The following is a 13,041-nucleotide window of genomic DNA, read 5'->3' as shown; positions in this document are numbered from 1 at the left end:
TAGTGAAGCTTCTGCCACTAAGTTCAGGTTAGTCCAGCATTTTGTGAAAGTGAGATGAAATATAAAGTCTGAAAAATGCCAACTCATGGGATAAAAGGAAAACCTCAAAATAGCATGGTATTGCTGGAATTAATGAAATTAACATGGGTGGAAGACGGATAGATTTTTTTTTAAATATATGTAACAGTGTATGATATGTTACAAACATATCAGGAGGCCTGTGATAGGGCTTTCAATTTCATACTGGAAATTATTCACTACCAGAATAGTTACTGGGAAAATTCAGTGCCCAGGGCAAGTAACAGCTACCAATTAAATTGGGCTCTTAATCATATCAGGTACTGTGCTAGCTGCTTTACATATGTTATCCTATCCAATCCTTATTTCCATGAAAGGTATGATATGATTTGGCTCTGTCTCCTCACCCAAATCTCATGTTGAATTGTAATTCCCAATATGGGATGTAGGGCGTGGTGGGAGGTGATTTGATCATGGAGGTGGTTTCTAATATTAGCACCACCCCTCTAGTGCTATCTTGTGATAGAGTTCTCACCAGATCTGGTTGTTTGAAAGTGTATAGCACCTCCCCTTCACTCTGTCTTCCTCCTGCTCCAGCATGTAAGGCATGCCTACTTCCCCTGCACCTTCTGCCATAATTCTTAAGTTTCCTGAGGTCTCACCAGAAGCAGAAGCCTGTACAGCCCGCAGAACCATGAGCCAATTCAACCTCTTTTCTTTCTAAATTACCCAGTCATAGGTATGTCTTTATAGCAGCGTGAGAACGAACTAGTACAGCTAAAAATCTCTATTTTGCCAGTGAGGACTTGCTGTTGGTCACAGAGCTGATAAATGACAGAGTAAAATTTAACCCAGTGGCAGTCTAACTGCAAAGCCCATACCCTCACCATTCTATGTGCAGTTCTTCTCCCTATCTCCCAGATTTTCAGAAAGGAAGGATCAGGTTTAAATGATCCTGGCTACAAAAATGAGAGGGTGAGCCTGAAAACATATGTACTGGAAGTTGTGCGTGGGATGGGAGGGAGACAGCCTTGTTACTTGGTATGACAGTCAAAATGTGTCTAGACTGTAGAACACTCAGGAAAGACACAGAAATAGGCTTGAACAAATGAAAAGGCACATTGTGCTTCTGTTAGGAAAACTCAACATCATGAAAATGTCAGTTCTCCCTAAATGACTTTATGAATTTAACATAATCCCAATGAAAAAGACAGCCATACCTCATTTTATTACACTTCACCTCATTGCACTTCTCAGATACTGCACTTTTTACATCTTGAAGGTTTGTGGCATTTTTCCAATAGCATGTGCTCACTTCGTGCCTCTGTGTCACATTTTAGTAATTCTTGTAATATTTCAAAGAATTTTTTATTATTATATCCGTTAGGTGATCTGTGACCAGTGATCTTTGATGTTACTAATGTAATTGTTTTGGGGTGCCATGAACCTAGCCCATATAAGACAATGAACTTAATCAATAAATGTTGTGTATGTTTTGACTGCTCCACTGATCAGCCATTTCCCCATCTCTCTCCTTCCTCAGGCCTCCCATTGCCTTGAGACACAACAGTATTGAAATTAGACCAATTAACAACACTACAATGGCCTCTGAATGTTAAAGTAAAGGGAGAGTTGCACATCTCTCACTTCAAATCAAAAGCTAGAAACGATTAAGCTTAGTGAGGAAGGCATGTTGAAAGCCAAGACAGGCCAAAAGATAGGCCTCTGTTGCCAAACAGTTAGCCAGGTTGCGAACGCAAAGGAAAAGTTCTTGAAAGAAATTAAAAGTGTTACTCCAGTGTACACAGGAATAATAAGAATGTGAAACAGCCTTCTTGCTGATCTAGAGAAAGTTTTAGCTGTCTGTGTAGACAATCAAACCAGCCACAACATTTCCTTAAGCCAAGGCCTAATCCAGGACAAGGCTCTAACTCTCTTCAGTTCTACAAAGGCTGGGCTGGAAGAGGTGAGGAAGCTGGAGAAGAAAAGTTGGAAACTAGCAAAAGAGTAGAGGTTGATTCATGAGGCTTAAGGAAAGACATTGTCTCAATAACATAAAAGCGGAAAGTGAAGCAGCAAGTGCGAATCACAAACTGCAACAACTTATCCAGGAGATCTAGCCAAAATCATCGATGAAGGTAGCGACACTGAATAACACAATGCAAACGAAACAGATTTCCATTGGAAGAAAACACCATCTAGGACTTTTACAGCTAGAGACAGTAGTCAATGCTTGGCTTAAAAGTTTCAAAGGACAGGATGACTCGCTTGTTAGGAGCTAATACAGCAGGTTGAATTAGTAGGTTGAAGTTGAAGCATATTTACCATTCCAAAATCCTAGGGCCCTTACGAATGATGCTAAATATCTCAAAATGGAAGTAAAACCACTGCCAGGTCACCCCCAGCCCAACTCCAGCCATCGCAGTGGCCAGGGGGAGGAGGGCCATGATCCAAATGAACCAGAGCAGTTGAGAAAACTGTTTATTGGTGATCTGAGCTGTGAAACTACAGATGATAGTTTAAGAGAACATTTTGAGAAATGGGGCACACGGATAGATTGTGTGGTAATAAGAGACCCCCAAACCAAATGTTCCAGGGGCTTTGATTTTGTGACTTATTCTTGTGTTGAAGAGGTGGATGCAGCAATGTGTACTCAACCACACAAGGTTGATGGGAGTTCAGTGGAACCAAAGAGAGCTGTTTCTACAGAGGATTCTGTAAAGCCTGGTGTTCTAACAGTGAAGAAAATTTTTGTTGGTGGTATTAAAGAAGATATAGAAGAATATAATTTGAGAGACTACTTTGAAAAGTATGGCAAAATTGAAACCATAAGAAGTTATGGAAGATAGGCAGAGTGGAAAAAAGAGAAGATTTGCTTTTGTAACTTTAATGATCATGATACAGCTGATAAAATTGTTGTTCAGAAATACCATACTAATAATGGGCATAACTGAGAAGTGAAAAAGGCCCTTTCTAAACAAGAGATGCAGTCTGCTGGGTCACAGAGAGGTCGTGGAGGTGGATCTGTCAATTTTACGGGTTGTGGAGGAAACTCTGGAGATCTGGAGATAATTTTGGCTGTGGTGGAAACTTTGGTGGAAGAGGAGGCTAGAGGGGTGGAGAAGGTGGCAGCAGAGGTAGTTATGGAGGAGGTGATGGTGGATATAATGGACTTGGAGGTGAAGGTGGCAACTACCGCGGTGGTCCTGGTTATAGTAGTAGAGGGGGCTAGGGTGGTGGTGGACCAGAATATGGAAACCAAGGTGGTCGATATGGTGGCGGTGGTGGAGGATATGATGGTCACAATGAAGGAGGAAATTTTGGTGGTGGGAACTATAGTGGTGGTGGGAACTATAATGATTTTGGAAATTAGAGTGGACAACAACAATCAAATTATGGACCCATAAAAGAGGGCAGTTTTGGTGGAAGAAGCTCGGGCAGTCCCTATGGTGGTGGTTATGGATCTGGTGTTGGAAGTGGTAGATATGGTAGCAGAAGGTTCTAAAAACAGCAGAAAAGGGCTACAGTTCTCAGCAAGAGAGAGAGTGAGGAGTTTTCAGGAAAGCTGCAGGTTACTTTGAGACAGTCACACCAAAAGCATTAGAGGAACTGTAAAAATCTGCCACAGAAGGAACAATGATCCATAGTCAGAAAAGTTACTGCAGCTTAAACAGGAAACCCTTCATGTTCAGGACTGTCATAGCCACAGTTTGCACAAAGTGGAGCTATTGGTTAATGCAATGTAGTGTCAATTAGATGTACATTCCTGAGGTCTTTTAGCTGTTGTAGCTTTGTCTTTGTCTTTTTCTTTTCATTACATCAGGTATATTGCCCTGTAAATTGTGGTAGTGGTAATGAGAATAAAAAATTAAGGAATTTTTAACTTTTCAATATTTGTGTAGTTCAGTTTTTCTACATTTTAGTATAGAAACTTTAACAAAATGCAGTTTTGAAGGTGTTTCCTTGTGAGTTAACAAGTAAAGATCATTGTTAATTATTATTTTGTATGAATGTTGCTAAAGTTAACTGTAAAGAAAGACTTGCCAACTTGCAGTTTAAAGGGAATCTATTCTCCCCATTTCCAAACCATGATATGAATGGGCGCTCACATGTGGAGAGAATAGATATCTGTGTGTTTGCAATGTATGTTTTAGATAAATAGGATTGGGTATTTAAATTAGCATTTGTGAATTTAGTAGCATTAAGATTACCTTCAAATGAAAAAAAAATCTCAAAATTTCTATTTGGTTGTTGTGTATTTTCTTTTAAAATGTAATCATATGATTTTAGTGTGTTAGACTTGCTGAGTCCTAGCTGTGTTTAGAACATCTCCATTCTACATTTACCTTGGTCAAATCTGAACTGCTGCCATAGGTTTTGGGTGTAAAGAATGTTTACTGCCCTCCATTTAAATTCTGAAAAGGGATAGTGGATGTTTTCCCTCTCCTATATTAGAAACCATTCTTAAAATCTTTTCAAAATATAGGACCATTAAGTCTGCTATATCTGAGCAAATTAGTAGGTACCTTTTTTTCTTTTATAAAGCACAAGAGGTCCATACATCTTGAGTTATTTTTCTTAGTTTAAATGTTTTTATACAAGTTCTCAGAGCAAGAGAATAAAAATCATGCATTATTAAACCCCTAACTGGCTGGCATTCTTTCCTGTTTGTACACTATACATTTTGCTGGATGAAACCAAGGATAGTTTAGGTGTAATTGTCCAAAATAATCTAACTGCAGCAGAAATGTAGCACAGTTGCTTCGTACAAGCTTCTCACTTCCTACAGACCTGAATTCAAATTTGGATAATCAGAGTTCTTAAATTCCCAAAGAACATACTGTTATTTATTGTGTATATTTCAACATAAATCATGTTGCTACCAATTTGTTTGGAAGGCCCTAGTTGAGAAGAGTTTTAGATAATAAGGTTGTGTGTGTGTATACGTGTGTGTATATATATGTGTGTGTGTATATGTGTGTGTGTATATATGTATATACATGTGTGTGTGTGTGTGTGTGTGTGTGTGTGTATATATAAATGTCCTCTGTGTTTGGCACCAGCTAGTGCTTACAATTTCAAGCCCTGAGTATGTGCCCTGCTGTTATTCTTTCTTTGGCAGTTGAACGTTGAATTCAAGATTCTTATTTTTGTTTTAAGAAGTACTAAGCAAAATAAGCAATAAACGGGGGAATGGAGCATGCTAGTGTTTAATTATGCTCTCTTGTTGCTCTAATTCTGTGCCTCTGTGCATTAATATTTGGATGCATGCAATGCCAGCATGGAAATTGGTCTTCATACATAGTGCAGTTTTCCAGAAACAGTCAGAAACCAATAAATGTAACAGACATTACATTTGTTAAGGGGCATATATGTGAAAAGCAGTGTAGAAAATAGGCTAATACTAGAAAATGGTTAAGTCCTTAGTAACTTCAAGTGTGGTTATATAATGGACACTGTCAATGTTCATAACTTAAACCTGGGTACCTGGTCAAAGTAATGCTTGGGAAACATTTTATTAAAATTGAGCTAAATTGTCTCAAGTTCTTTTATTCACATAAAGTTTATTAATAAAATGTATTAGTAAAATCAGTTTTATTTTAAAATAAAATAACATTTATTAATAAAATTATTAATAAATTCATATATAGTTTATTTTAAAAGAATGATGCTAAATCTACTCTTCCTGTGCTCTATAAATGGAAAAACAAAGCCTGGATGACAGCACATCTGTTTACAGCATGGTTTACTGAATATTTTTAAGCCCAATTTTGAGATCTATTACTCAGGAAAAAAAATTCCTTTCAAAATATCCCTGTTTATTGACAATGTGCCTGGTCACCCAAGAGTTCTTATGGAGATGTACAAGAAGATTAATGTTGTTTTTACATCTGCTAACGCAACATCCATTCTGCAGGCCATGGATCAAGGAGTAATTGCAACTTTCAAGTCTTCATATTTAAGAAATACTTTTTGAAAGGCTAGAGCTGCCATACATAGTGATTCCTCTGACGGATCTTAGAAAAGTAAATTGAAAACCTTCTGTAAAGAATTCACCATTCTAAGTACCATTAAGAACATTCCAGATTCCCGAAAGGACAAAATATCAACATTAATAGTAGTTTGGAAGAAGGTGATTCCAACCTTTCTGGATGATTTTTGAGGGTTCAAGACTTTCGTGGAGGAAGTCACTGCAGATATGGCAGAAGTAGCCAGAGAACTATATAGAAGGGGAGCCTGGAGATATGACTGAATTGCTGCACTTTCACGATAAAAACTTGAAGAGATGAGGAGTTGCTTCTTATGGATGAACAAAGAAAGTGGTTCCCTGAGATGGAAACTACTCCTGGTGAAGATTCTGTTAACATTGTTGAAATGACAACAAATGATTTAGAATATTTCGTGCTCGCTTTGGCAGCACATATACTAAAATTGGAATGATTTAGAATATTTCATAAATGTAGTTGATAAAGCAAGGGCAGGGTTTAAGAGGATTGACTCTAATTATGAAAGTTCTATTGTGGGTTAAATGTTATCAAACTGCATCGCATGCTACAGAGAAATCTTTCATCAAAGAAGAGCCAATCAATGCAGCAAACTTTACTGTTGTCTTATTTTCAGAAATTGCACAGCTGCCTCAACCTTCATCAACCACCACCCTGATCAGTCAGCAGCCATCAACAATGAGGCAAGACCCTCCACCGACAAAAAGATTACCACGTGCTGAAGGCTCAGATGGTAGTATTTTTTCTCATTAAGAAATATACATTATTTATTCAGATATAATACAATTGCACACTTAATAGACTATACTATAGTGTAAATATAACTTTTATATGCACTGAGAAGCCAAAAAATCATGTGACTGCCTTTATTGTGATATTCTCTTTATTGTAGTGGTCTGGAACTGAACTTGCAATATCTCTAAAGTATGCCTGTATATATCACTTTTTTCTCAGAGCTAGACAAGTTAACTATATATCTTATTTGAAATAACAAGCAATAATATCAATGGAAACAATTAAAAATAAATGGGGAAGGGAGGCTAGCCCCACAGATATTAAAACATATCATGAAGCCTTCAGTATAAGCATACAAATTGGTAGATAGATCAATAGAAAAATAAATTAAAATTCAAAAGTATACAACACTGAATATGGAAGTTTAGAATGCTATAAAGGCAGCATCTCAAATCAGTAGGGAACAAATGTACTATCTAATGGACATCTGGTTAGTTACATATAAAAATATAAAACTGGAGTCATTTCTTACACTAAATGCCAGAATTAATTCCAAATGAATCTAAATGTTAAATAAATGAATAAACTACATAAGTATTAGTAAAAAGTATGGGTTACTCTTTCATTATCTGGAACTGGAGAAAATTTCTTTGACTTAAAATCCAGACGTGATAAAGGAAAAGGGACACATTTGATCACACACAAAAAAGAAACTTTTGCATTGAAAAATAATATAACATAAGTAAAATCAAAAGGCAAACACAAACCTTTGTGGAGGTTTCTGGGGAAAGATCTGCAACATAAATCATTTGTCAAGTCTTAATATCTCTAATAGAGAACTGTTAGAAAAGAATATGAAGATACCTGTAGAAAAATGGGTAAATGATACAGTTCACAGAAAAAGAAAAGTAAGTGTCTCTTAAACATATGGGCAAAATTCCAAATATTTAACAACATGCTCTGCAGTGAGGCTATGGAAAATCAGACACCCTTATATCTTGCTGTTGGAAATGTAAAGTACAATCAATCCCCAAGGAGGGGAATTCGGACAATATCTAGAAAAATCACATATACTTTTACACACTGACTCAGCAATCCCACTTTTAAGAATCCTACCAAAGATACACTAGCAAAGAAGCAAAATGATATAAGTAAGCATAAGGACATTTATTGCAGCACTTTTGTAATAGCAAAAGACTGGAAACAACTCAATGCCCATCAATAGGCTACTGCTTGAATAAACTATGGTACCTGCACAAAATGGTATGATGCTGCCGTAAAAAGAAACGAGAAAGCTCTCAGTACTGTTATACAGCATTACTCTCAGCTGGGGATCATTTTGCCATAGAGTTTTCTCCAAAATATGTTGTTAAGTGAAAAAAAGCAAGGGCAGGACAGTGTGTATGCACATGCATAAGGCTTGTCCCTTTTATCTGAGAAAGAAAAAAATACAAATCCTTATATTTGTACATATGCCTACTTATATGAACATATTTTGATTAAATGGAAGGATACTTGAATATAACAAGATGATCACCTGTAGAGCAGTGCTTCTAAATCTTCTATCATCTTCCTGAAGGAAAAACTGAAGTGTTTAAATTCTCTCTAATGACAGAAATTAAAAACTAAGAAACAAGATTTCATTAGGTAATTTTGAGATTTGGAGGGCCACAAACCATTATGACTACTAAAAGTTTTTCACACAACACCCAAACAAACTTTTACCCCCTTGGGAAGAGTATCACCTCCATGGAGGGTGCATGCTTTAAGAAAAGTGAGGGAATAGAGTGGAGGGGGCAGAGATGGAAGCGAGACTTCTGCCATGGTCTGAATGTGTCCCTCCAACTCAGATAAGCTATCTTAGTTTGTTTCTGCTGCTGTAACAAAATACCTGAGACTGGGTAATTTATAAATAATAGAAATTTATTTCTTACAGTTTGGAAGGCAGGGAAGTTCATGATCAAGGTGCCAACAGGTTCAGTGTCTGGTAAGGGCTCCTCTTCACTTCTAAGATGGCACCCTGTTGCTACATCCTCCTGAGGACATCAACGCTGTGTCTTTACATAGTCCCACCCTTAATATTATCACACTGGTAATCAAGTTTCAACATATGAATTTGAAACACTCTCTCTCTCCCCAAAGGTATATATCCTAAGAATAAAAATGACTGCAAGGAAATCCTAAACTATGTTCAATAATTATATTGTTACTAATAATAATATTATTTTGAAACTTATCTGTTATAATAAAAAACAAGTAATTATTAAGTTGTTAGAAATAAAATGTTTAGTGTGAGATGAAATGCAAATGGTATATCAAAGGAATTAAATAAAAATCTTTACAATACTACATTTGATTAGAAACATCAATGAGAACTCATTGAATTTTTCCCTTTAAAGAAAAACTTACTTCCAAGCTCTATTCTCCAGAAAAACCTAGAAGCAATAATAACTCAAAATCAACGAGCACCCCTAGCACACAGATCATGATCTCTATATAACAACTCCCAGTGAAACAAACCAAGACTTCTTAGGAAAATAGCTGACTTCACGGCTACAAAAGTGAATTGTGTGAGATGATCCTCTAACACCTTGTCATACCAGAAAATTTAATACTTACTAAAGACCACGGTCTTGTCAAAGAGACAAGAGCAAACTTTAAGGGGCTCCTATTTCCCACAGGGCAATTTGAGCATCAAAAAAAAATAATGATCACAGTGGATTAAAATGCATCAAATATATTTTTTAAAGCCATGAGTTCAGAGTTATACTAAAAGAAAGACTCACTGGACACCAATTCATTTTTCAGAAAAATGATAAATAATGAGAATGAACCAAACTTATTCTCCCACTCCTGTAGAAATTATTTTATGGTAATCAGATACTTAAGGAAGAAAAGTTCTTCTATATAGAAGAATTCAGAAAGTAAGTGAAGAAAGAAGATAAAATTAGAAAATCTCTCCTGAAATCCCTAATAAAACAATCGATCTGGGCAATGATCATCAGCAGCTGTTAAATCCTTTGGCATAAATGGGAAATTGGCCAGGCCCAGTGGTTCATGCCTATAATCCCAGCACTTTGGGAGGCTGAGGCAGGTGGATCACGAGGTCAGGAGTTCAAGACCAGCCTGGCCAAGATGGTGAAATCCCATCTCTACTAAACTACAAAAATTAGTCGGGCATGGTGGCAGGCGCCTGTAATCTCAGCTACTCGGGAGACTAATGCAGGAAAATCGCTTGAACCTGGGCAGCAGAGATTGCAGTGAGCCGAGATCGTGCCACTGCACTCCAGCCTGGGTGACAGAGTGAGACTCTGCCTGGAAAAAAAAAAAAAAAAAAAGATAAATGGGAAACTTTGGCATGAATGAATCATGTTGCCAGCACTTGGACCCATGATCAAAAAGAGGTGCTTATAATGTGATGCAACAAGAAATATAAATGGTGAAATATTTTTGACAAAATATTAAACACAAATGGGATCAAATCCCATTCAGTTGCTCTCAACTGGGGCAATTTTGCCCCCAGGGCATATTAGGCAATGTCTAAAGGCATTTTTCATTGTCACACTGGAGGCCAGTGCTATTGGCATCTAGTAGACAGAGGCCAGGGTTGCTGCTAAACAACCTAGAATATAGAACAGTCCCCCAACCACAAATAATTATCCAAATAATTGATAAGCGTGCTGAGGTTGAAAAACCCTGCTCTGGATTTACCAATTTGCAGGATGTGTAAGGGCCCAAGATACATATCGACCAAATGCAATCTTGTTTGAGTCCTGAATCAAACTACAGGTGATCCCTGACTTAACGATTTTTTGGTGTGCATTGAGTAGAAACCATACTTTCAGTACCCATACAACCATCCTGTTTTTCACTCTCAGAACAGTACTCAATAAATTACATGAGATATTAAACACCATTATAAAATAGGCTTTGTGTTAAATGATTTTACCCAACTGCAGGCTTATGTAAGTGTTCTAAGCACATTTAAGCACATAGCTAGGATAAGCGATGATGTTCAGTAGATTAGGTATATTAAATGCATTTTTGACTTAAAACATTTTCAACGTATGATGGATTTACCAAGACATAACCCTGCTGTAAGTCAAGGAGCATCTGCAATTATGAATACACATTTATAATTCAGAGACATTTGAACACTGACAACGTGGAGGAATTGTTCATTTTTAGGTGTATTAATAGTATTATTCTTAGGCTAATGGGAACTCTTATCCCTTGTTAGAAATATACACTGAAGTACTTAGAGATGAAATGACATTATATCTGGGATTTACTTTTAAATAACATATCTAGTGTAAAGAGCAGGAAGGAAAGTGACAGGGGGTTAGAGATAAAGCATTGTGGTCATATACTGATAGTCACTGAACTGAGTGAAGGGTATAGCTTCTACTTGTGTGTGTGTTTGAAAATAAACAATTAAAATACAAGAAAATTTTTATAAAATGTTTTTAACATTATGGATTTTTCATATGTGCACGAAACTTAGATTTGTTTTGGAAACAGTTCCTTGAGAACTGGGATGCTGCTGTTCTCAGAAGCAATTCATCCATAAGACACAATCTTCAAGGTCGTAATTTTCTAGTGAAGCTGGTGAAGGCTCCTCCAATCTGTTCTCGGAAGCAATTCATTCACAAGGCATAATCCTCAAGGTCCTAATTTTCTGGTGAAGTTGGTGAAGGCTTCTCCAATTTTTCCACCAAAGCATCCTTAAAGGCACATATTACGGTATCTATAATTTTTTACCCCAACTTTATTAAGGTATAATTGGCAAATTAAAAATGCATATGCTTATGGTGTACAAAGTGATGTTTTGATATATGTATACATTGTGAAATGATTAAATCAAAGTAATTAATATACGCACTGCCTCACATATTTATCATCCTTGTTATGGGGAGAATATTTAGTATCTAATCTCTTGCTGCAAAATAGATTAGCAGAATTTATTTATCATGTGTAACTATAACTTTGCACCCTTTGACCAACTTATCCCCACTTTATTTTAATATTCTTTAGTATAGATTTTGTGTGTCAGTTACAGTTACACTCTTGTTACAGGATATTGCCCTGATCATAAATCTACTCTCTAGGGATGATTAGCTAATTTTATTAGAAAGGTCATACACTAGAAAAGACTAAAAGGTCTTTAGTCATTATTTTCTTCCATCAAAGCTGGAGCTTTTCTAATCAGCCTAATGTTAGATGTTGGTTTTTATTGGTGGAATTTGTGGCTGGTTAATTGATAATAAAAATTCGGCTTTCATTTGGGAAATCAGAAATATTTTATGGATGTTCTCCATGCTTACACAAAGAGGTTGTAAGATTCTAGTGAGCTCTGGAACCTACATCCTTAGGAATAGAGCCCTAGGCTAGATCCCTAAATGATGTTTACAGAGTAGTTTAGGATTGTTTTGTGCCTGCTTTCAGACATGCTACTCTATGCGAATAGCAGAATTTGGTCTGGGACTTGCTTTCCTAGTAACCTGATACAAGGTTATGAGAGAGTAATTAACCCTCATTACCTCCAATCATTAACAACTCCCAAGATATACCAAAAAGAAGCTAATAGTTGTGCATACTAAACAGGCTTAGACTGGTTCTCAGCAACAGTAAAAAGGAAATGCACTATCCAGTATAGTTGAGTCCTGGCCCCACCATAAGAGTAAAGTTATCTTGAAATTACATGCTTCATCTTTAAAATTCATGACACATTACTTCATTAGTGACTCCCAGTGAATCATGTCTTCAGTATTCAAGTCCTTTCCACATTGACCTTAGGCTGGGGCATGTGACTTCCTTTGCCCAATGGGGTATTAGCAAGTACCATGCAAACAGAAGTTTAGTAAGTACTTTCACAATGAGTTTTGTCCTCCTGGAACGCTCTCTTTTGGTGCCCTGAGCCATCACGTAAAAAGATTCAGCTACCTAATGGAGAGACTATGTGGAGAGAGAGAGAAATGCCTGGCTAACCACCAGCTTTCGCAGCCCTTGAAGCTGAGGCAACAGACATATTAGAAAGAATCCATCTCAAACACTCCATCTTAAATACTCTCTAGCTCCAGTGGTCACCAGGTAGAGCAGCAGAACTACCCCCACTGAGCCCAAGCTAAACTGGAGAATTTTAGGAAATAATAGCTTGACTTTTGGGAAACTAAACCAACTTACCTTGTGGTTTTATATATCCCTGGGAATGCTATTAAACATCTTCCCACCGCAACATCATAGACAGGAAAGTGCCTGTATTGCTCTAATGCTATGGAAAACT

General features: G+C 37.0%; 1 pseudogene; it reads left to right on the top strand.

Annotated features, from left to right (window-relative positions):
- The first annotated feature begins 2,390 nt into the window (after positions 1-2,390).
- On the top strand, positions 2,391-4,662 carry LOC107129676 (heterogeneous nuclear ribonucleoprotein A3 pseudogene; annotated as a pseudogene).
- The last annotated feature ends 8,379 nt before the right edge of the window (positions 4,663-13,041 follow it).

This window comes from Macaca fascicularis, chromosome 5, assembly GCF_037993035.2.
Source record: "Macaca fascicularis isolate 582-1 chromosome 5, T2T-MFA8v1.1".
Classification (NCBI taxonomy): Eukaryota; Metazoa; Chordata; class Mammalia; order Primates; family Cercopithecidae; genus Macaca; species Macaca fascicularis.
The sequence above is the reverse complement of the archived record's forward strand: the minus strand, read 5'-3'. Positions and strand labels throughout refer to the sequence as shown.